Raw genomic sequence first — 26,234 nt, 5'->3', positions numbered from 1 at the left:
CATACTGTATTTTGCAACCGTTCATAATGGGATGTGTGTGTCTGGGTGTGAGTGAGTGTGTGTCTGTGTGTATGGGTGCGTTATGACACCGCTGGCCTGCTGCCTTACATGGGCAAACCTCTCCACTTCTCTGTACGAGGCGGCTGGAATTTCAGAACGTGACGTCAGCGTCCTACAACTCTCCCAGAATTGGGATCAAGAAGTTTCACTTTTTTTCTGCTGGTATTTCAGTCTCTCTCAGCCCTGTTTCATAGAAAGCGAGGTAAGCGACAGCACCTACATACACACACAAGTCCAGCTCTGCTCTGACGCCTAAAACCTCTGTCGTCCAGTCGTTGGCCGTGACTGATTTTAGCCAGTATTTGGCAGCCGCTCGTCTTCAATTCGTTCGGCCTTGTTAGGATGTAATATGGACTCTCTTTTTTTCTGAGTTCACAGCGAGGGCGTGGACATAACACGTTAGCATTGGATATGCTGCTAAAGTTAGAAGGGGAAAAACAACCCAGAGTAAACTTGTTGTTTGTTGCTTTGGCAGCACCAGCGTCTACGTACCAATGTTACACAGACCCAGTGGACATGAAGTTTAACAAAGCGGAACTATTGTGGCGTATTTGCTGTTACTGTTTTAGTCGAGTGCTGTGGCGCTGAGCAATGCGGAAGAGGCTGTCAGCAGACAAATATGAGAGCTAAGCATCCGTGTGCTATGAGAACAAGTAACTCGACAGTCTGGGAGAGTTTTATTTGTTTATTTCTCAATATCTCTCGCAGTAAAAGTGTTCAACAGCCAGTGATTGTCGGGAATGGTTGGTTGGTGTTAGAAAAAAAGCGACTTAACGAGGTTTTCCTTGATAGAAAGTATACAGGTTTTGTAGTAGAACAATGCAGGTCGTAAACAGGCAACTACTTTGCACTTTTATATTTTTTAACTTAAATCGAAATTAGAAGTTTATTATGAGATTTTTTCATACATAAAATAGACCCACTGATACATATACTTGTTCAGCATTAATTAATTTTTTTTTTTAATTTGCCCATTACTGGAAGGTGTCACAGCATTCTGCCCAGTGATTTGCTGTGATGGTTGGGAGTTGGGCCGGAAGTTGGATCAAAGCTGTACCGTCTAAGATATTTTAATTTTTTTATTTAAATCTAGAGGAGGATTTTTGTTGAAATGCAGCCATGTTGATTACCAATTTTACATTTGTATAAAGTGAAAAGACTAGTGGTGTTTGATTTAATAATGTGAAGTGTATAATAACGTATACTGTAGTAAGTGAATCAGATAGTGCAGTTGCTGGGGTCTTTTTATTCCTACAGTTTTCCTATTCCTAATAGCCTACACTGTCAAAATCCCATCATAAGTCACATTAATGTTTTACCAAGGTCACGTTTGGATTATTGTAGTCATTCAATAACATCTACATAAAGTTTTTCTCCACGACACCACAAAAACCCCAAAGCAAACAAGTTTTCCAAAAAGGACACAAAAGTGTTACATTTGTCAGTTGGCCACATTTCTAGTGAATTAACTTGAGACATTAAAACATAATTTTCTATGACCACCCATTTAAAACATCATCTGTTTTAGATACAATGGATAAAAAAAGGTAGAGGTTAATCCAAACAACCCGGAGAACACACCACACATAGTGCATGCAGGCTGTGTGAAAACTTAGTTAAAAAATTAAAATAAATAAACATAGTAAAGATTGAGATTACAGATCTGTGTTTTTGCTCAGAAGATGACAGAAATACAGCCCCAAACCTGCAGCGAATCTTCTTCATGCCCCACCAACCTGTTTCTGAAAACCCTGTATTCACTCATGCCATGGTGTATGCCCTGTATATTAAAACAGTATCTTGGTAGCTCTAGTTAGTCTTACACACAGCTGGACAAAAGTGTTCCTTATGCACAAAATCTTGGACAAAAACCAAAGTCTAAGATATAGAGACAAGGCAAAGTGACTTAACTGAACATAAAAACATAGGGATACGAATGCAGGAAAATGGCAGCAGGTGTTCTGGATTGATGAGTCAAATTTAAATTATTCAACAGAACAGTAACAAAAGAACAGGCAAAATGCTTGTTCACCAAAGGGCTTAAAAAATAGTACAATAACAATAAGATGAAGGCTGTCCTCAAAGGTGAGAAATACAGGCAGATAAATATCTTCCACACAGTACCATCAGGAAGGCGTGCAATTCAGCATCATGGATTAGTTCCTTTATCCAATGTCTGATTTAGCTATTTCGTCAGTATCAAAACAGATAATTACTATATAAATATCGGAGCAGTGCATCCCTAATTATAACTGACTTCTTTAAACCAAGTTTGCGCGTTCGGAGATGCAGTTTCCAAGAACAACTTTGTGATATTCCACAGAATTGTTAAAAACAAATCTCTGTGGGGAAGTTCATCATAGAGTCCTTGCTGGACTGTGCAGTGCTAACGAACCAAAAAAGGGATGGTCCTGTCTTGCCGCTTATATCCCGGTCACTTGTGAAATCCCCTATTTACTGTACATAATAACAAAAGTGACAGCTGAAACTAGGTTCTTCTTTTTGGCGCTCTTAAAAATATAAATGTAATGAAAACTGAATTATTTCCTTATCAGAAGACTTATTTCAAACTTTGTCTTTGAACATGAATATTAAATTATCGCCAAGAACCCCTGCTAGTGCGCCATCAAACCTCGAACAGCTTCGTGGCTTGTACGGGTTCCTAAATCGGGCTGTATTAAAGGGAACTGTCGCTAAAATCTGTGGTTAAAACAGCCTGTTTGACAGCTGATGATGTTAGAGTTGAAAGACTTCAACAGCCTTTAAACACGGATGTCCTCGGTAGATTAGGCCTGGTTATTCCCTAGTTTGCCTTTCTTGGTAATTTTTGATGAGCATGTTCTTGTTTTTAATGTTTTAAGTCTATACTTTCAACTCCAGCCTAGTTAACTTCAGTGCCCTCTCCTTGTCTGTCAGCCAAAAAGACCCTTTACTTTCTTCAAACTGCATAGAATGCAGAAAACTGTGTCTTCCTAAACCTAATTATTGATCCCAAATGACTGCTTCAGTTAGCGCGTGCGACACAGTGACATCACGAGTGAGGCAGCTCCCATAGCTGCCGCACCTCGCCCTTCTCCCATCCCCCGTATTTGAGCAGAAAATTTGTAAATTCAGTGATTCTGAACATAAAAAAATTTAAATCATACAGAAAACAAATTTATGGAATTTATATAATAGTCAAGTGGACTCTCTCTCTCTCCTTTCTCTCTCTCTGTAACACAGAATAGTACTGTTTTAACAGTATAGTACAGCTTCAACTGTCTTGGTATCGCAGTACACATTTAGTACTGGTATACCGTACAAGCCTACACAAAATCTAGTTTCACTTGATTATCGTTTTGTCTTTCTATTATTATTAGTTTTCATTTATTTCAGTTTTTCTTAAGTTGATTTCGTAAGTTTTTCTTAACTACGATAATGACTTTGCTGTAAAAAGGCATATTGTCGGATGAACTGCCCCAAACAGACCAAATCTATTCCCCAGCCTAACTATTGATGTACTATGTATGAGTAACCCAGACTGTATTAGTAACTGTGTCATTTCTAACAGGTTTTGTTGAACAGTAGACGGTATTGCTGCAGCAATCTTCCAGAATTCGTCGTCAAAGTCAGCGAAGAAAAGGTAACTACTACTATATCGTTAAACAATGAAAAGAATATTACAGATCAGTGGAGTTTTCTGACTGTGGGGCCTTAATGTCCTGAATCTAAATAAATAAAATATTCCGTCTAAAATCTTCCTGCCACCTACACGATTTGTTATGGGAGGCGATTGAATCTGAATGTTTGTTTAAAACGCAACAACTTTTTCAGATCGCTTAAATGTTCAGACTTTGTCAGCATATACCCGATCTCTACCAGCTGCTAACTGACTATTTTTTCAGATTATCAGAGTTATCTCATTGAAAGCACGTCATGCCCTTGCCTTTTTCTGATATATGTATATGTCATGTTTTTTTCATACATTTTATGATATATGTCATGTTTTTTTCATACATTTTTACAATGTGCTTTTAAATAAGATGTACATTTGAGTTTGCCTTCCATCCTAAAGGCTGCACTGTGTTAATGCAGATTTTTTTGCTTGGAAAGATCAACAAGAAAATGTCATGGTTTGAACGGCTGATTGTTATTTTAAGTACTAAGAAAAACTGTGTTTTGACTAAACACGACCCATAAATCACCTGCATTTGGTCTGCTTCTTCTGGGGTCAAAGTCGTCTGTGCAATGTGAGGAAACAGTACTGTTCTGCAAGGCAGTGCAATATTCGCTCTTACACATCATTACAGTAGCAGGATTACCACTGACCACTGCCTCTCTTGGGAAGTAATCAGACTTTAATTATACCTTCTTAACCACTTGAAACGTTCCATGTGGCACAGTGCAGATTATTAAATTGGGTAATCTTCACTCCTCATCTTATTCGTCATAGTGGGATCAGCAAATCAAAATAATCAGCAAATCAAATGATTTTGCATTCATCCCATATTCCTTAAGCCTTAAAATGAGAGATTTCCCTTTGAATTGAGTTCACCATAAATGGGATGCAAGTATAAGAGAATTGTGAAAACCACAATCACCGTTATTATTTCTACTGAAAAGTATGCACCACAGAGCTGGCTCTGTTGAGTAACTTTGGCTCACAGAGTATAGCATTCCAGGCTAAAAGCAAACCAAACAGATATTGCCCTCAATACTGTCTTCATATTTTCCCCATATTTGGAAATGTTTACCTCCTCATGATGGTTGACAGAGATTGGAAGAGGGGATGTGAGTCATTTTAGCTGCATAGTACTTTTGAAGGGTAACTGCAGCCCTCTAAGGGGAGACTATTTAGTGAATATATCGGTTTTCTCTTCTCCCAGGATCTGGAGACAAAATGTGAGTATCTGCCTGTAGAATTTTTTAAATAATTTGTGTTGTTGTAGCACCAAATGAAATCAATTTTCAAAGAAATGTTAAATTATATTTGCTTTCTTCTACTATTCTTTAATAATATGATATCATATAAAGACACTTCTTTTGCTGGTGACAAATGCAGAGATTTTGTGCATTCTGGCAAATTTAAAAGCGTAATATGGGAGTTATTTTTGATTTCTTGTGATTTTTTGTTTTAATTTATTGCCAAGTTTAGGAATGTTTATGGCCGTTAAGGCTATCGTATCAGCAGCAGACTTGTTGCCCTACTTTTCCTGTAGAAGTCTCGTAGTGGATTACGTGATTATGTGGTGGTCCCATTCAACATAAAGTAGATTTTGCATTCTCTTGCTCATGATTAACTGCTGAATGTCTTCTGATCTACTGGAAAAATCATATACAAAGGAGAATTATGTTATTTTGTTACTTGCCCTTGAATCATCCCTGTTTACATACAGTTTGTCGCTGCATCACGGTAGCCCAGTTGTTTAAAGAGATTTTCATAGGCTGGATGTCATTCATTAAATCACTGAATCTCATGGCGTGGTAAAATTTAAGCATTTATATCAACATTGAAAATCTATAGGAAACTGTATTTGCAACAGCTGTTTCTTGACTTTGGGTTTTCTTCTTCCTTTCTGTATTCTGACGATGGGTGAAAGGAAGTAGCGCTTTCTTAACGCACAAACTAAAAATGTTAAACGATAATTGCACGGGTGTACGATTTCAATCACTCATCTTTGACACTCTTCACATAATGTGGTTGCATTCTGTTTTGATTTCCTAACATTAAGATGCTAGCAGTCCTCAGATTGGGAGGGATTGCTTTTACTTTCATAGCAAGTCTTCCAAACGAATCTTGCAAACAAATTAAGGCACGATTAACAAGAGCAATTACACTGAGGAAACTAAGCTGAGGAGTATCAAAATAAAGTGGAAGAGATTATCTTTCTGAGTAAAGAGAATCTCGTCAGGACTTTGATTACTTCTTGTTTTTCAGTTGTTTTTACTCTTGATTACTCTTACATTTAATTAATCGTGAACTGAACTTAATTAATCTTGAAATACCCTCCAAACAGCTATCGCTTGCCCTTACCATTCTTAGGTTTAGAGTGCAGATTAAATCATAATATTTTTCAAACACCAGCAGTAAAGAAGTACGGACTACTCACACAGACTACCACAAACTCCTATGTATCAAAACACATAGGGGTTTGTGGTAGTCTGTCTAAGCGTCAGTCTAAGTACAACATTACGAGACACATAATTCTACAGGAGACTTCGAGTTTTCGGAGTTTCTCATCTTAGTGTTTAGTTGGCTACATGTTAGCGGCAATTATTTTCTTTTAGCATGAAGTTAATCATTACCTCAGTGTAAGTGCTTGGGTACTTTAAAGGAGGGTCTTTTTAAGACTTGGCACACATTTATCCTTCCATAACCACACTATAAAAAAGACCGCAATTTCATAGTGAACCTGCATCTATGAACTTTTTTTTTTGGCTGCATAACTAAGGTAGACCATATATATTCCAATTGTTATGAATAGGAACATTCAGTAGATGTATCTCATAGATGTTCTCATTCTGGTACTTTTATCCGAAGCAGTTTCAAACTCCTTCTAGGACTTGCAATAGTAAAACAAGGCATGTGACTACCCTGTGGCCCAGTGGCAGGATGTTGTATTCACCTGGCTCAAGGTGTGGAAGTGGGGTTGAGTGAGTCACATGGGTTGTGTGAATCTGTCTGTGTTTTTGGTGTGAAGGGGTTAGGTTATCGTCCAGTAAAAGAGTGTCCTTTAACACCTTTAGCGGGCCACAAAATATTGTACTGCGGGCCGCGAGTCTGAGACCCCTGTCTTAGAGGCATATAAGGAGAAGCTGTTTTGTCTTTACAGTCAAACATTACTTTCCTTTGACATGCTATTTTTGTTCACTTGGGGTTAAAGATTGAGGCCTGGGTCTAAGTGACTTGCCCCAGCATCTGCTATTGAATTATTAAATTTTATATGGTATAGCATGCTAGTGGGTAAAATTCCACGGTGCAGTTTATGCACAGAGCTTACATGGCTTGCTTGCAGATTTCTGCTTTAATTCTACGGTAGCAAGCTGCGACATGAAAGCGATCCCGTGCTTGTTGCGGGATGTTTGTGTCTATGTAGTTTGTCCTTTATCAGTGCGATGATGTCATAAATGATCCGTCGACTCGACTTTGACTTTACTGCGAGATTAGTCGATGTGAAAATATCAGAGGTCGTATGTGTCAGCGTCAGTTGATAGCTATACTGACTTTGATGATTTAATACAAATGCTCTCATTGGGAAAAAAGTCGCGGGCCAACCTCAATATATATTGAGAAATTGACTGCAATTTTTTTCCCTTCTCTCCAGATGTAGAATTTTTTCATACGGAAACAAGCTTTAGCTAAATTTGAGCCTTTCGGTTTCCTTTTTAATGTTTCCTTTTTTACTTAATGTTTCCTTTTTAATGTTTCCTTTTTTACAGGCCAACAACAACAAAAACAAACAAAATGTATGTCCTATATCATAGCGCATACACCGCTGATGCTACAAATCCTGCCAGTATATAGGAGCTATATACTGGCGAACATACTCTAGTACACATTTGATATGATCTCACCGGAGCTTGACACGTATGCTGTAAAGCGGAACTCTGTGCAAACATTTAAACCATAATATTAAAGCACTGGGGCAGTGGTGAGGCAGAGGTGCACCACACACAGCAGAGGATTGTGTGCAGTGGTGTGTGCGCTGTGCATTAATGACAGCATACGTATCACTTTCACTTATGGAATTTTTATCCTAGTGTAAACAAAGATATTTACAGTCTTTACATACCTACTTGTACCTGAGTGCTGGAGGTATCATAAAGGAAATCACGATTTGTCAACTAGTAGCAAGGCATGAATGTTCAGCCAAATGTTGAAACCTCACATTTTAGACTCGCGTATCCTTGGAGTGACTATCGTAGTGGCTCACTTTTCTCCTGAGTGCTGGTTGAATGGTTATTTCTATACATGATGTTTCCGCAAATGTTTTGTTTGCTGCCCCCCGAGACACCCGCGTTGCACAAGTTACATCCGGCTGTTGTACTTCTGTGAGTGTGTAAAATGCCGCTAGGCTACTTGACCGTGGTTCAGGTTTGAACTACTGTTTATTGACACATTGGCACAAGCAGTTGCGTCTCACTTTACTTCATATCGCTTCAGTTACTGCGGTTTATTTGAACATCTGTGTGATAATTCAGGCTTATGGATCAGATCCTAATAGTCTGAGTATCAGATGGAGCCGTCCTTATGTAGTAGTTGGACAAAAAGAGGCTTCAAAATGATCAAATGCTAATGTGATCAGTGAAAAAATTGAGACTTTGGGATTTAGTCTTCAGAAATGACCCTTAGAAATCACTCACCTTTCAGTATGTCTACATGAACTCATCATGAATGGTTATCAGGTCAGACTTTGCTCTCGTAAGATACGTGCATCCTTTCAAGGATATTCCCTGCTCCCTTGTCTGCCCCTGGGCAGATTTCTGTATTGTGCTACCTTGTTCATTTCATCTGAGCATGGCTTTTACTCGGAGGTAAATAAAGTGGTTATAAATACACCCGAAGCCTAGGACAAGGTGTTTTCAGGAATATGTATTTTTCATTGCTGCGGTGCCTTTTAAGGATGCCTTTAAAGATGTAAACATTGGAGCTCCATACAGTATGATTTCTTTAGAAGCAGTAGAAAAAGCAGAAACCTGACCTCTATTAGATCTGTACGCTCACGACATAGATGTCTGACACAGCAGACAGGTACAGGAAAACGCATTTAAATTCAGACCAATCATCTTGAATATAGTTAAGAAAACGAATAAAAAGTACAAAGTCTGTCTAAGGGAAGATGAAGACGAAGTTTAGGAAGGTTACAGATTGTTCACTTTTACGTCTCCCTCTGCCTGTCCATCATGTCCTAATGAGTGAAGACTTTTCAGAGCTTAAATTACATTTCTCCAAAAGAGATGGTGGGTCTTTAGAATTGTGTTAATGGTCTCGAGTACTTAGGAGATCATTTGTGTTTGATAGCAATGTCCTCTATCTGAATGTCTAATGGCTTTGATTATTTGAGTATTTAGCTCATTGTGCTTTATCCAATGACTGCTTGACTTAAATAGTTGAACCCCAGTTATCATAATTGGTTGGGCATTGAATGTAATTGTCTCACTTTGTTCAACAGACAATGAAATATGTCAGTACATTTCTGACTGATTTGCAGATAGCCTCTGTAATCCAATGTAATCCAGTGTGAACACTCGGTTAATGAAATGCATTTTTGCTAGGTCATGCCAAAGTATTTGGGAGGAAACCGTTATCGGTTGACTATTTTTTAGATGAAGCCAAAAAACAAAAAAAAAGTATTTTTTCCAGTGCTGCACAACAAATGATTAATCGCATGATTTGCTGAATGGATACGCTATTATTAAAAATTATTTATCTAAATGGTTTGCCTTCCTTATTTTAATTATTTATCTAAATGGTTTGCCTTCCTGTTTTACTGTGTTGTACAATACGTTTGATCAAGTCTGTTTTATTTAAAGCTGTACTTTAAAAATAGAATTGTAATGGTTAGAATGTAAACCGCAGCTGTGGAAATGTGTGTGTGGGTCCAGTGAAAAACGGATTAAGCTACAGTATGTGCGAGTGAATTAATGTGTGTGTAAAGTGATTGACACATCGACTTATTTTATATTTTAAAATATAATTTTACTTAGTTACACATACAGTTTTAAGATGTGTAGATCATATATTAAACTTAGGCTTTTAGGCTAATTTTTGGTCTCTCTGTTTTTAGCCTTACCACTAAACATGTGAATCACGTGATCTAAGACTTATGCTCTCTCTTCTTCACCAAATTCTTACTATAACTTTTCCCTTGGAAAATCACCCTCTCTCACAACAGGGACTTTTGAAGAGCGGCAAATCACATATAACAATGTGAAGTTCACAAAATTCCCAGCTGCCAATTTTTTGTGGTCGATTATTAATATTATTATTTTTTTACCCAAAAAACGGCTGAGGAGTAATGTATAATCATTTCAGACCTGCGCCCACCAGTAATTGTGATACTACTACAAAGAGATTTTTGACAGTCTAAAGGGAGAAGTGTAGGTGTAATAATTTTTATTCCTTCCTACTTCCTTGACATGAAAGTTCAGATTTAGAAAAATAGACCCCTCCCTTCCCCCACCTCCCAAAAGAGAAAAACAACAACTGTCACATTGACTGACGCCAATCGTATGTAGTATCTCTGTTTTCTCACCACTCTTTTCCCTATAGTATTTGCCACTACGTGGCAAAGTGGGAGACTGACAATGTCAATTTATCAGAACAAAAACATTCTTCAACAAGAGGAATACGCGTTTGTGGGCCCTGGAGACAAATAAATAATAATTCCACCCCCACGCTTATACCTGCTTCTAAACAGAATGTAGGACATTCACAACACCAGAAATAGAAATTTCAGTAACAATTATCATCCTTGAATTCATCCCCTACAGTCAAAAGTTTGTCTTTTACTTCAGGAGTTTGTGCTGTTAAAACTTTTTAAGTAAACACATGACAAACAAACAAAACAAAAAAAAAACTGCTGCAGCTTCAGGGAAAAAGACCGGACAGTTTTGATTCTATCCAGCTCTGCTCTGCCCCAAAATAAGTTTACTTTTCTTTATCCGTTTGTGCTGAAATTTCAGTCCTTTCTTTGTTACTGCTCTCCTATTAATGGTAACTCTGGTTATGTTGACCTGTATAAAATAAACAAGTATGTAAATGGGTGATAAACAGTTTTCTCCCTTATAGCCATTAAGTACATTTTACCACAGTAAATGAGGTACTTGGTGCTCAACTGAAGTATGAGTTGCTTTTTTTATATATTTTAGTATTCGCAGTAACCTGGGCCTCAGTTTGTATTTATTACCTTTGGCCTAATTCTCTTTTCTAATCTGTAAAAATGTAACGAATAAGATCTAAAATGACTAATAATAAATTGACAGTATAAGATGGTGTTGATATAGGTGATAATATGTATAATAATTCCAAAAATACATAAATAATAAGTCATGGACCAAAGACTTTACTCAGTTTTACATGATTGATTCCAGCCACATGACAGAGTGGTTTCCTCCAAAAAAACAAAACCATACAAATGGAGTTGTCTGGTACCTGCCCAGTAACAGAATATGACTAGATAGAGAGAAACTAGTGATTGGTTGAGGTATGCATATTTAGTCTTTTTGTAACTGAAAATCTAGGCTCAAAACACAATGGCCTTTTCTATACCACAAGTACAGAATAATATATTTTCTAGAACTGTTTTAATGACCAATTGACAGTTTTTAAAAATAGTTATTTCCATCAAATAATTCATTTGTTTCTGCCATTGTCCTTTATCTTATATTTCACAAGTACTTTTTGTGACATTAATAGACAAAATGAAGCATCACATTTAAGGTACACACAGTATCCAATGCATACATTATTAATTCCAACTTGAGATTTCTCTGCTTCACCAGTTGCGTCATAGCGAGCTCTCCTTAGGGCAAGAGGTTGCTCTAATGACGCATACTGTCTGTTCCCATGATACATTCTCCATTCATTTAGTTAGCATTGGTTATGACAGTGAATCATGTGTTATAGATTTCAAACGGGGCACGATGCAGGATCATGTGTTAAAAGCTCAAGTTAAAGCTTAGTCCACCGATATACTGTAATGTATATTTGCCCTTGCCAGCATTTTCCCAATTTTTTATAGTATGCCGTACTGTAGGAGTAATGGAGTAAAACGTAATGTGTCTACAGGTACAAATCACCGTTATGACAACTGGTGTTAAAGGTCATTTCTTAAGTTCTGATAAGGTTTTTGTAGGTTTGAAAATGAGTTTAAAGTTTGTGTTTTTGCCAAGGTCACATTTAATCTTGGCATTAAGTGAAGCGTGACATCTTACACAAGTATGATTGAGTAAAAATACTATGTCGATTTTGAAACTTTTTTTTTAGGCCAGAATGTACATGTAGTCATTATTGCAGCACATTAAGGACACATTCGGTGCATCAGTTTAGCTTACAATTCTTCTTTGTCTTTATCTGCTAATGAGCTGACTCTTTGTTGGTGTTCCCTATGATAAGCTGCTGAGAACTCCCTTAACAGCCACATCAAATTTGTGTTTGCACGATCTGATAGTGCTAATGGTTCCTGCTTTAATAAAAATGTCGTCACTCCTAGAGGCTGAAGGCTTTGGAATCTGATAGAGCAGAGTAGGCTTGATAATAATAATAATAATAATAATAATAATAATAATAATAATAATTTTCTTCAACATTTCAAAATATACGTAAATGTATACATCCAAGACTGACGGATTAACATCCAAGAAAGTACAATAGGTTTGAAGAATCGATAATAAACATGTTGAATTTCTTATTTCAGAAAGAAAAAAATCAACAGCGCATTCTCTGGTGCAAGCACTAATTGCATATTTTGTGTGAAATATTTTGTCACACAAAATATTTCCCTAAAGTAAAGTAAAGTAATACAAATGCTGCACTGTAGAAGCACTACTTGTACCAGTGAGTCATCAGCTTAAAAAAACAAAAAAAACAAACTGCGATTGGCTGAATGTGCAGGACATTGATGTACTGTACATACTGTATACTATTATTTTCAAAGACCAACAGTGTTCTCCAATATTTCTATCAATAATGTTGCTATCACAATGATAGTAATAGTTTCATAATTAATGAAAATGGAACCAAGTACTTCATAGAAGAAAACATATTTTATTCTTATGATGTGTCGACTAATTTGTACAGGAGGAATAAAATGTTTTTTAATACCCGACTTCATGACATTGGCAACGCCTCCGGTAATTTCACCGTTGGTTCATGTGTAACTCAGGAACTCTTATTAGCTAAGTGAGAACTTTAATTAAGATAAATTGAGGAAGGAGAAAAAAAATGAACAGCAGACTCTTGAAGGGCACATTGTTAACGAAACATCAAATACACATTGGTAATGCATTAGCAGAGCTAGGTGCCTGTAACGGTCCAACTCGAACCGTGAATATTGTTTATCGCAGTGTGCGAGATGCCACACGGCTAAGCTAAGAAGCCCTACCGTAAGTGTGAAGCAGAAAACAAGCAAGATGAGCAGATTAGATTAAGACAAACTCCTGGTGATTAACAGAGCTAACGTGGATACTGTGAACAGGAACTGATAAACGGCTACAGCCACTGGTCAATTAGTGATAAAGCCTCCAGAAAACAAGTTTACAAGTGAACTGTAGGGCAGCCAGAGATTAAGTAAGAGCCCAAACAACTCGGCATTAGGACGTGCGGCCAAAGCATTTAGCTCCGTCTAAATGATGGTGAACAGATGCTACTAGCTTAACAGAACTCGACGCTATATATTCCTTTCTGGGATTGATGAAGATCTGACTATTTTGTGTCTTCAAGAGGATGTAAAAGATTGCCTGACATGATTAAAACTGAACAGCGCTTTATTTTGTTTGTCCAAGCCGCATTAAAGAAATTCCACGGCTAATGTCGTCATCCGCTTTGTAGAAAACACAACCCTGTTTTACGCTGTAGTCTAATGTAATAGCTCAGGTTAACTAATTAACTTTTACAGTAATACACACAATAAAAGTGTGTGATCCCAAATATGGCCTTATATTGACGTGCAACTTATACTTATATCACTGTATTGCATCATGCTAATGATTGGTGACAGAGGACAGAAGCATGACCTGCTTTACCTTTTTTTTAAGGTATTTGTGTTCCACTTAGGCAAATTAAATTTTTTTTTTATATTTAGAAGTTTTTGCGGGTTTTTATATCGAATTAAGATTGAAGTTCTTACTTCTATACTACAGTAATACCATTGTCTGTTCATTGACCTTAAGCTTTCGTGCTGCCCTATGGTAATGTGCAAGCACTGTGCTTGCCGTGCGGCGATAATGTGGCATGCTGCACAATAATGGGCATCACCGCTGGGCGCCAAATGCACTGGCATAATGTTTGGTTTTACATTTTAATGCATCTACGACTTATTGTTGTTGTGCAATTTTTATTTAATTCTTCAATGATAAATCATGTTATTTATTTATTAATTAAGTAAATGGTGTTATTTTTTTTGTTACTTGCCCTGTTCGTATTAGTGCATCTTCACCAACTGTGATTTGTAGCGTATGAATTTAAAATGTTTTTTTGTTACTTGTGTGATTTGTAGCGTATGAATTTAAAAACTAAAAGGTGAAGCTTTGACTCTGTAATCGTGTGCTTTTACTTTCGGACCATATGAGAAGTAAGTCATTTCTCTTGTTCCCCAGGGCCTTTCACATACAAATACTTTCACAACATAAGATTATCTAGGTGCTGCAACTAAAAAAAGGGCTTCTCAGTTCTCCTAGAGTGCACGCACTGGTTGTGTTACTGGTCATATCAGAAGCCAGGAATTAAGTATTTAAAACGAATAATAACAATGATTAAAAAGAACCAAACATCATTCACTCTATTGAGACTATTTTTGTGAAGCGTGATCACATTCTGCATCAGGGCTGTCCTTCGCCAAAGACCTCTATTATTTTTTCCTCATTATGTTGTGGTCTAATACATGGGGTTCCCAAACTTTCCCCCAGGAAGCGTTTGCTTTATTTACATTACATTTACGTTTTTGCTCGTATCCAAAGCGACTTAAAGTGGGGGAGGTTCCCCTTGGGAATCGAACCCAGGATTCTGAGCTCTTTCCTTGCAAGGAAAGCATGCTAACTGCTACACTATGAAACCACCATAGTTTTGGCCTGTTGACCCCCTTTGCAAACCAACAGTCGATGCTACAAAATCAGTGCATTTTCAGATTTGTCCGAAAATGTCACCAGACATCAAAGATGTCACATTTTATACTTTTCCAGGAAATCTGCAGTGAAAGAAATGTCACATTCATGGCATAAATAGAAAACATTTCTAAATCAAATCTGGTGGAACATTGTCTGAATGTTCTGAGATTTCTTCTTATTTTTTTTTTAAACGGTAACTAGGCTGTCATCAAAGAACACAAGAATTTGTGTGGGTTTGAGATAATGATTCTTAAAAATTTTTCCAATGTAAGAAGAAAGTTCATGCTTCCTGACAGCAATGTCACTCACAAAGCTAGAAGATAACAATGCAGGCTAAATCCTGCACCAGCCACTGCATTGGGTCAAATCTAAATCAAGTATCAGCATCACTGTCTGTTGCTGGAAAATGTTGTCTTGGTCCTATAATAAAGCGCAGTTAAAATCAACAGAAAACTCATGCCTTTTGTATGCTGAGCTGTGCTTAGCCATTTCCTTAGGTAAGTCATCTGCATTCAGTAAACAAAGTGGTATTGATGAGTTGATTCTATGTGGCTTACTGAGTAAGCAGGCCAGGAAAGGGATTATGTCCCCAAGCCCAAACCCAATGCAAGTTTGAATAAGAGGATATATGGGCTGTGTCTTTTGTAGCTGCAGACTATAAGCTTTGCCTGATGTTTAAAATAACAGCTAAACACCTGGGATATGAGCAAGTCTGAAAATGTCAGTCTTGCCAATGTAAAAAACAAACAAAAAAAAAAAAGAAATGTCAGTCTTGCCAATGTAAAAAAAAAAAAAAAAAAGAAAAAACATTTTTATTGTATTGAAATATATAGCAACAAAAATCGGGTAGGTGTTTTGGAAGGCATTTAATTTCTAAAAATTTTTTTTGCTATTATGTATACATGAATTTCCTTAGAAATGTGTAGGTGTTTTGGAAGACATTTAATTTCTAAAAATTTTTTTTGCATACATAATACATAATATGTATACATGAATTTCCTTAGAAATGACCTTAAAATCATTTCAAATGTAATCCAACAGTTGTTTTACAGTGAGCCTGCAAACAAATAATTGATAAGTCTCTAAATGGATCTGTTTTCCAGTAAAAGAAAAATAGAACTTGTAGGTGGCGTACGTAGTACTTACAGTCTGCCAGCCGCTCTTTAAACCAAAAGGAGAACAAGAGACGTGCTGGGAGTGGGGAGCGGGATTAGCTTAGGAAAATCTTAGGAAAAAAACAAAAGAAAAAAAAACACTTAAACTCTAGCAGTAAGTTATTTTTGGGTTAAACTGGTTTTGAAATAAATTCTGGGACTCCAATACACTGTTGTAGTCGCTGTTGGTTCTCTTAAAATGTATAAATTGATGCTGAATAATTTAACAAAAGCTCCTTTAAATTTATATTAATTGGCGATAGATATAGTTGGTATGTAGTTAGTAGTAGATTACCAGTTTGGGGACTTAGTGTTCTGTGCTAATTGTGGTTACTTTGTTGTTTTGATATATGCAACAACTGTCACATTCGTCAGATCACAAACAAACTGATCCTCAATGTCTAATCAGTGCAGTCTGTCATATTTTATTGAATAGCAAAATCTTACTATAAACATTATTTTTATACGTTTCTAAGGCTGCCTCTAAATGTGATGATTTAACGGTGGCGTTAAAAATAAAGGAGTGGATGCTTTTTCAGTTAATTATAAAAACAGATAATCATATCCACCCAAATCACCTTCATTTTAAATAAACATCTATTCAAACCTGATTTACAGCTCCTGCGCCACACATGTACAATTACAAAGACACACACAGATGATAGTTTGTTACCCCAAATTGCAGGGTTGCCTCCCTTGAGTTATATTTCACGACTTCACTTCTCACCAGCACAAGCCCTTGGAGTCGTACGGTCAGACGCGCCACTTGTTTGTGAGTCCAGGATCATAATTAACTCTCTCCAACATTAAAATGTGTCCGCTTGCAAATCATACATTTCTAAAGGCATGAGGATTCCAGTCTGTCCCTCTCTTCGTAAATTACATTCCAGCGTTTTTAGAGAGTCGGCGTGTGTTTCTTTTCTAGAGAAACCCCAGTCAAACCTAATCATTGCCTATCCTTACAACGTATTGTCCTTGAAACACCCTGTTACATGTGAGCTACCGTTCCAGTTCTTCAAACTTTGGCACATTAGCTTTAAAACACATATTTAGAAGGACTACCTCTTACTAAACAGATCTTTAAAATATGTCCATTTTCCAGTGTCAGTCTCGCAGCAGATCCTGCTGGAGAGCCACTTCTAATACCAAGTGCTATGTTTTCCAACTTAAAGACCACAATTAAAACATCAAGGTTGAAGATGATAGTGCACCATTTAAAAAAAAAAATTTTTTTTTTTACCCAAGCCTTTGCACTAAGCTTTGCAAACAAGCTCTCATGTAATATCATAAGCGTTGCATCAGCCGTGATAAGATGTCCCCGGATAAGGTTTGTTAGCCAATTACTGATGGTTTGATGTGATGCTTGAAGTGTTCAACTAAAGTTCACAGCTCCTCACATTCAATAACTCGTACAGTTGCTCACTTGTGGTTCCTTTCCGATAAGCTTCTCTTTATTGACTTTTGGTTAAATCTTGCTTCTAAACCAAAGGCACTTGAGAACCACCTACCCAGGAGTGCTACGTTAATGTAGGTCACCTCTAAATAAAGTGTCAGTTTTGCGGATCGTATGGTTTGATTTTGTGCCTCCATTCCGTGCGGGAATGCTATTAGCTTAGTCGTTGACAAATTGTTGCATTAGCGCATAAAGCTATGCTAGTTACATGGACTTGGCCACAAGGCCTGGGGACAATTTTATGGAAACATAACTGCTGCATCAAAAATGTTACATGTTAATGTACAGTGTCTTGTGAAGTCGTACGTACATTCCGTACAGCCATGCTGTGGGCTCCCGGAATTTTCCTTAGATGTTTCAGAAGATGATGAAAACCTGTTGTCACGTAGTTGCAACACTGCCAACAATAGTCTCCTCGTTTGTCATTGATTAAAAAGGGTAAGGATGTCACCCAGTGGTAGTTATTTTCTAAACCCCTAAATAACTAAATGTTGTTTGAATATCATCATGAAAACCCTCAACAGTTAAAACAGCCGACACATGACCCGGAGCTGTTTACACAGCTGTATACTGTTTCAAAATTGATTCTGTGTATTGTGTTAAAATACCCTAATTTATGGATATTTCTACTAAATGTGATTGTTTTCCAAACATGAATCAATCTTTATCTGTAGCAGCTAAATTAAAAAAAAAAAACCCCAGAAAAGAACAGTTTTAAACTTAAATATCAGATCCAGCTGTAGATAGCTGCATTGTTACTTAGGTTATTTGGTTTGACATTTTCCTTAAGCGATCCTTTATGTCTTGGTTATTGACAATCATCTTTCTTTGTTTTTTTATATTGATCCGCTGAAATTGTGAAACGTAGAGAGGAGATCGCTTTTTTTTTTTATTGATGATTAAAATGTATTTTTTAAGTGCATGTGTTTCATACAACAGAGATGGTGTCGAGACGTTAGATTTTGTTTTGGGATATATTTACAGCTGTCAGTCAGTAACCTCCTAAGACTTGGATAATCTCCAGAGACGCTGCATCTTAGCACTTGCAGTATCAGGGAGCACATACTTCAGTCATGCAAGGCATCCGATTCCATTTGATACATCCCAAGCCACTATACAAGCTGTCAGTCAGTATTAAAGTTAGATCTATGTATTTGCAGAAAAGTTGTGCTACTTCTGTCAGCAGGGATTGAAGGCCAACAACTAAACAGTGGTTTAAAAAAATAAAAAACAGAAAATGTTTGATATGTTACTGTAATGAATATTATGTGCTTTTAGAAGTGTTGGCGGGACCGAATATTACTGAAGGCTAACTGTGGTTACCCTTGATCGTAGAACAAAACAAAACTTACATCACACTATACAATCCGACGCAATCAAGTAGAGGGCAACTGGACTGTCTGGGTTTCTTTTAAAGAAATTTCACTTCTCATCCAAGAGGCTTCTTCAGTATCTGGTGAACACGTAAAAAACTCAACCCTCTTTCACTCTAGGCTCAAAGGGGCTCAATAAACCTGTCATTCACACCTTGATTTTGTTGCTCACAACTTTCTTTCCATGGAACTAGGGTGTGGTCACTTTCTTTGTTTTACTATAATAACTCTGAAGCTAAATACAATATTTTTCCAGCAGTCATTTAATGTAGATCTGAAGTGAATTGAAGCGATTGTAAATTTAGACTTAAATTGCTGTTCGATAACAATCGCTCAGAAAGTTTGTTGTGGATTATGTAGTAAATAAGTCCTGCTGCTTCACCTATCTAATTAGATTTTTTTTTGTTTTTTTCTGGAAGTTTTGTTTTTGGATTTTGCTCGTGGAGACACCGCGAGGTGGCGGTGGGGGAGGAATTGTTTCTCTTTGTAGTAGTCACAGCAATGAGGCCAATTTGTAATGGTTCTCAACGGGTTCGTGGCGTTCACAATAGCTATTGGGGAAAACAAATTGGTGCTTTCCGATTTAATCATGTGATTATCCATCATATTATCCATTCCTGTAATTAGCCTACTTACAAGAGATTTTACTCTGATAGCTTCTTGGTCGAAGAGGTTAGCAATACAGATAAATTACTTGGAAAAAGACGTTAACATTTAACACACGACACCTGTTCTAATACTAATGACATATTTTTTATATTTTTTTCTATCAAAAAATATAAAGCAGTTGATCAATTTCTGTGTCATGTTGACACACGCGTTCTTTACTGAGTTGTGGTCACATATGCTCGGGCCCAACAACAAGGCCGTTTGCAACCTGCCATTCTTGTTTTTTTTCTTCACCTATTGTCGCAACAGCTGTGTGCGAAGTGTGTGGTATAAGGTTTGACTTACAGCAGGCAGCCAATGAGTTGTTGTGATAGAGGCAAAATTGTTCCCCTTAGAAGCATTAAGGCCTCAGAGGACCTTTTTTTCAACACGGTTAGGGAGCCTGGAAGGCTTTGGTATACTGACAGATGTTGTCTGTTACTGTTCGGCTTCTCAAGATGATAGGTTAGGTTAAAAGAAAAAAAGGGCATTTGATTATTTTGTGACTCAAAATTTTTTCGTGGCTGAAAGTTATTGGTTCAAAAGATAACTCAGAATTCACATAGAATCATTTCTATAAAGAGAGAATATCTCACGATGACTAGTCGGTCTCTAGGGAGTAGCGTATTAGAAAACTGTAGGGTCTGAAAACAGACCTGACAGAGATCGCTTCTGTTCAATATAAAAGGCTAGTTCGCACTAACAGCGAACCAATGTTAAGTTGCTAGAAGTTTACGAATGAGTGGCACAAGCAGCAGTTGGGTGTAGTCAAAATTGTGTCCTGTTGGATGTTGGACTTTTGTTCTACTACGCATTCGCATGGTTATGCTTGACACATAATTATGAAATGTGTGTGTGTATATATAGTCATGAAAAATAGACAAAAAATATATAAGGGTTTGTATGACGGTTTGAAAAAAAGTTGAGTCGACTAGTTACTGATGACATTGATTTTTTTTTTTTAAGTCTTTCAGTCAAATATGTAAATGTAAAACAATTCAGGAGAGGAAAAAGACACGGAGGTGAGCTCGTAGGCCCAGTCATAATGACAGTCCTGCTCCGTCAGTTTCAGTCACAGTTTTTGTTATTAGATCCTTATTTGCGTGTGAAACAAAAGCAAATCAACTCAGACCGGTACACTTAACACTTTTGGGCACGTATGTATTTGTACCGAACGCCATCTTGTAGTGTAATGGTTTGAGACATACATTTTTCTTAAAAAAAACAACCAAACAATGGAGCATTTACCTCTTTGTTGCTTGTAACATTTAAAGATTCACCATGACCACTTGAATTCCTTGACCTTATCTGCTTTCTTACAAGTAAATGTGGGGAGCGAGCGTTGGTTTGTGTAATGTCACATTAGCCTGATTAGCCATTCAACCCTAACACTGAAGTAGAACAAGTCAGATGCTGGGAAGATTTACCAGCAACCTCTTTCAGATGGGAGCCTTTAATTTTTAAAACAGTTTCATCCACATGGCTGGTCCTCACCACATTGCATCACAGACTGTACAGTAAGTGGTAATCCCTTTTGCCTAGCACTTCATTGTTTGAAAAGAAAAATCTGGAAGCTGAAGTCTATCCCTTTTGTTGTTTTATATATATGTATGTGTATATGTACTGTATATGTGTATATGTACTGTATATATATATATATATTTACCTTGTTCCTTTTTTTTTTTTTTTTGGGGGAAATGACCACTAGGGGGTCCTTGAACCCTATAGGTGAAACTAGCATGTTTAGACATACAGACGTATCATAGTAGGGCTCCATTATTATGGCCAAAATGATAATCATATTTATTTTGATCAATATTGTAATCAGGATTATTCATTATGCTCGGTAAGACAACTTATTTTTAACCGATGACAAAAGGCTAATGAAAGATTAACATGCCATTTACTATTTGCAAAAAGGCCCAGCAACGCCTGAGGAAAGTTTTGAGGTCGGGTAAGATTTTTGGAGAAACAATTTTGTGAGGGGTTCACATATTTCTTGTGCAATGTTTTCACCATGTTTCTGAAGCCCTCGTTGCTCACAGCCCCCTGGTGGTTGGCTGACTGTTGGTTGAGAAGGTCCTTGATTTCATATGCAGCAGAGCTCAATTTTTAAATCCTAATATAGTGGCAGCCAAAATTGTCACTTGAATTAAAATTCAATTAATTTAGCAGCCCCACGTCATAGACACGTCATAAACACAGCCAAAGACTTTATTGTGCTAAAGAATTAAAATAATTAAAAATGGAAATTACTGGAATATTAGCTGAGTATGCAATAAATAGAGATGGCTCAACCCAATACTCACAATCGGTATTGGTCAAAATGTGGCGTGCTGGAGGAGAAAAGAAGGCATCGGATTGATATTGGTATCTGCAGATACTCCAAGTTGCAGTATCGATATCGGACATGAAAAAGTTGTATTAAGCCATCCCTAGTAATAAATCTAAAAAAAAACACAAAAACATTTATTGGACTGTTTAAACTTAACTGTAACATGTTAACATGTAAACATTTATTTGGTGCAAACAGTAATATTCAAGTGGCTTCAACATGTAAACAATTATTTGGTGCAAACAGTAATATTCAAGTATACTAACTGTATTGATCACAGCCCCACAACTATGTTCATGATTTCTGCCTTACGTAATAATGATAATTCTTTGATATTTATTCCCACAGCCGAAGCTAAACTGAATATCAATCAAGGATATAACAAACTTGCGCTTCACTCCAGCAGATTAAATAATTGAAAAAGTCTTTTTACATACACTACACTCAGACAAACAAAGGAGATCTGCTACAGACCACGTCAGCCTTCCACCGTCTAAGCTGTACTTCTTACTTTAGAACTCAGTACTCTCTGTGGTCCTCTTTGGAAGGTTTGTTTGATAGCTTCCTCGGTGGACATGAAAGATTAATGTAGTAGAAACACCTGCAGCAGTTCCTCAATGACAGCAGTAAAAGTGCAGTAGAACAGTGGTGAGAACAGAGCCTGCCTGCCATGGCCCCATAAAGCAAATTGTTAAACATAGTGTGAGCCATCTTGTACCTGACCCAGCCTTCAGAACTGAACCTTCTTTTGAGAGGCTTCAAAAGCACAAACAGTCTGTCCTGTGCCAGCATGTGCACTGTTGACCAGAGTCATATGCTCCTCTTGAACACGGGCCTCGTGAAAGTAGCGTTCATATACAGTTTGATTTTCTTTTTTCTGTATCATTCCGGATGCAGAGAATTACAGAACTGATGCTAAACAAAATGAGTTCAACAAAATGAGCTTTAATTACCGTAACTCACGGTTTATTTACATCCAGTTCAACTGAACAGCAAAGTGTTGTCAGCATGTGTGACAAGTCTAATGGAGTGGATACGTGTTGTCAGCGTGTGTGACAAGTCTAATGGAATGGATACATTCTTTTTTATTTTTTATTAATGTGCTGTTTTTTCATTTTTTTTTTTTTTATTAATGTGCTGTTTAAGATGTCTGTCTGTTTAGGGCCATTGTACTACATCCAGTGTTCGTTAGTAAATGGATTGACCCAGATAATAGCTCTCATGGTCATGTTACAGACAAAGTTGATTTAAGTCATAAAACGCTATTATCGTCGTGTTTACATAAATACATGATTGTGTTTCTGTGACGATGCAGTCTAATCATTTGCGTCATTACGGCTAATCAAGCAAAACCGGCTCAGCTGCTCTCTTGTTTCCCAGAGTGTCATCTATGACGGGATCAACTAGAGAATCGGACATAGAAAATGATATGCAAACATAATGTGTGTATGGCGCACGAATTTGGCCTCAGATAAATTGAATTTAAAAAAAAAAAATCAACACCCAATCTGAATGGGACTATTTGTTGAAGTCTTACTCCAGCTCACGAGCTGCTAGTAAGACATTGTGGGTCAAGAAACTGTTATAAGAATAGCTAGCAAACCGTGGACAACTCAGGCAGTTATGGCGGAGGCCTGTGATTAGGATTTTATACAAACACAACCCTGCTCACCTGTGTTTACTTAAATGTGAAAACTTCTGTAGTTCGACACAGTGTGTTGTTTTTTTTTATCACTGCATGTCCAACTTGTAACTTTTAAATCTTGTTGCTATAGCTACAGGACTTATGACTACAATCTGATGTTTTATACAGAGGTACATCGATCCAATAATACATTTTAATCCACTTGAAGGTTATATTAAAATCATTATTTTATCAAAAGATTACCCATAAATACTGATCCTTATATTTAAGCTTTCGTACAGTATTTATTTTAATAATCACTATTGACTCATATTAAAAAAAGCAGAATATCTTTTTTGATGTTTTACAGTTTTCTCAAATTAGTAAATTGTGCAAAGTAATAAATACATTTTCCCTTTATTTTTTTTAATTAATTAATTTTTTTTTACAAAACTTTAAACTTACTATTCTGTGACATTTCGTGATGGGTGCCATGTGTAGTAGTGATAGTTTTTTGTAAGACAAAGCGTTGGAATTACATCCGTCGTGAAGCTAAAACAAAAACCTGTCGAGCCTTCTTGAGGAAATGGCCTTGTCGACTAACTGCCCCTTGAGTATTTAAGCAGTATTGACGTCGGTGGTCTAATTTATATGCTGAACACAAAAGGATATTACAGAAGCTCTATGAGTTGACCTGCCTTCTCAGATCTCGGTCTGGACATTTGATACAAACTGTATTTTATGATGTCAATATGCTAATATTTTCACGTGGCCATCTGCCATAAATGTATTAAGGAAACATTGTTCCATCATTTCGATGTACGATGTTTGCGACGTTAAACAAACTTTGCGGAGGAATTAGTCGACAAGCAGAGTCAACAAAGACATTGTCATGTGACGCTCCCCGTGGAACATGGCTTTGTTTACATTCACCCAGCGTGCTAGGTTCCCTGTCTTTTGTTTGTTTTTTGGGGAGAGTCAAGGGCCAACTGTATTTAATTTGATTGTTAAATTTGTCCATACAACATTAGGTCCGTGTCAGATTCCGAAACAAATATATCTGGCATCTCTTCAGCACATCTGAGCAGCAGCTTCACTCCCACCTCATCATCCATGTCAGGTTAAAACCAATAAGACCCTGACCTTTCCTTAAGTGCTTATGATTCATGTCTCATTTTTTTTCCCTCCTCAGTGAAGCTCATGACTACTGTTTTTAAGTATTGGTTTAAAAAATACTGCCATTTCTGTCTGCCCTTTTTTGTAGTTGTTTGGAAGGTCTGCTATTGAATTCACAAGAGTGTTTTTCTCTTCACTGGTATAATCTTAAAAACAGTTAATTATTGTTTTTGGTTTGATTTAGACAATACAAAGCACTTGCAGCAAATTACTTATAACCAAAAAAAAAAACCCCAACCCTCCCCCAAAGTTTTATGCAGCATATGATGATTTACATCAAACACAAATTTCACTTTCTATTTTCTCCATTACATCCCCCACATCCCTACCTTGGATTCATGTTTTGTATTGTTAGCCACTTTTGTGTTGTGAAATGAAAGCTTTTGCGCTGAAAGCACAGGTGGGTGTGAGACACCAGCATGGCGTCTCAATTGTAGCATTAAGAGCAGAGAGAAATATCAAAAGTAAGAACCATTGAGACGGCAGGAGGAGCTTGGATTTGAGCAGATATTAAAAGACGATCGCGCGTGGGCTGATTTTTTTTTTTTTTTTTTCGTGCTTCGGGTAAAAGAATGTAAACCCTGTTTCAGTCAGAGTGTGGATAATAAATGGCAAAACATGAGAGCGCAGCACAACAAACAAGCAAGAGGAAAAAAGGATGTGAAATAGAGCGGCGCATAGTTGAGATATTTCAAGTGATTTCAGAACATGATGCTGAAACACTGGGTGTTTGTGTCCTCAGCGACAACTTCTTTCTCAGCGTCGTTTTCTCTCAACGCGGTTACTGTGTGAAGAGCTCAAATTGACACGTAATGCCGTGCTCGGTTATTGATTATTTATTAGCATTTTTGTTAAGTACATTTTAATTAAGGCCTAGAAATTCTCAGTTATTTGCATCCATCGTTAACTCACGTCACCAAAACCATTTTCCCGAAAGTATTTTTCTTTTTGTGGTATAACTCTTTTTGGGTCATGAAGTGAGACCTAAGAAAAGATTGAAATGAAGTCAAAAATCAGTTTATTTAGCCGTTAAAATGTTTGTTAAAAAAAATCAGACACTTTATTTAGCCGTTAAAATGTTTGTTAATTCAACAGCGGCATAACTGAAAAAAGCTTCACTTTGAAAAATGTGCTGTTAAGGAAGACACGTTACAAACACAACAGAGAGTCTGAAGCTAAATAATTGTGTTTGTAAAACAGGGTGTACTTGGTTTACAATGTCGTAAACCTACAACGTTTTGTGGTCATGTCAGCATCTCACATAAATATTAAGGAAGTCTTGTTCCATCGTTCCGACGTAGGGCGTTAAAACAAATTAAATTGCGGACAAACACGTCCTCACGCCGCGCTACACTGGGAGACAGTTTTGTTTACATTTGCAGGTCGTACACCACACCTTGCGAGGTATGTTTTTTTTATTGGTATTGGTTAACAGTGATATTTCATGGCCATTTTCTGCTCATTAAAAATCAGTTCCTTGATGTCTTAGTATTAGTCACCATTTTCTTCGCACGTTCATGGCCGATCAGGAAGGCTAAATATGACACGTTAATTCAATATATCAGACTGTGGTCTGTATTTGTAACATATTGGCGACATGTTACGC

At 37.1% G+C, this 26,234-nt stretch overlaps 1 protein-coding gene across 4 annotated transcripts in view; it reads left to right on the top strand.

Moving 5' to 3' along the window:
* lpp (LIM domain containing preferred translocation partner in lipoma) overlaps nt 1-26,234 on the top strand; it is a 115,270-nt gene that overhangs the window by 22,665 nt on the left and 66,371 nt on the right. Inside the window, exons 1-2 of one of the 4 annotated variants that reach the window (XM_017041951.2) lie at nt 17-262; nt 3,611-3,682. The exons of 1 other annotated variant lie outside the window; for it this stretch is intronic. The gene's annotated coding sequence lies outside the window, so the exon portion shown is untranslated. Of the gene's footprint in view, nt 1-16; nt 263-3,610; nt 3,683-4,054; nt 4,942-26,234 lie in introns of those variants that run through there. 2 more of the 4 variants (XM_017041954.2, XM_008338594.3) reach the window with 2 other exon arrangements.

This window comes from Cynoglossus semilaevis, chromosome 2 (genome assembly GCF_000523025.1).
Source record: "Cynoglossus semilaevis isolate Cse_v1.0 chromosome 2, Cse_v1.0, whole genome shotgun sequence".
In the NCBI taxonomy this organism is placed as follows: Eukaryota; Metazoa; Chordata; class Actinopteri; order Pleuronectiformes; family Cynoglossidae; genus Cynoglossus; species Cynoglossus semilaevis.
Note: the sequence above shows the minus strand (reverse complement) of the source record. Positions and strands in the feature narration are given on the sequence as shown.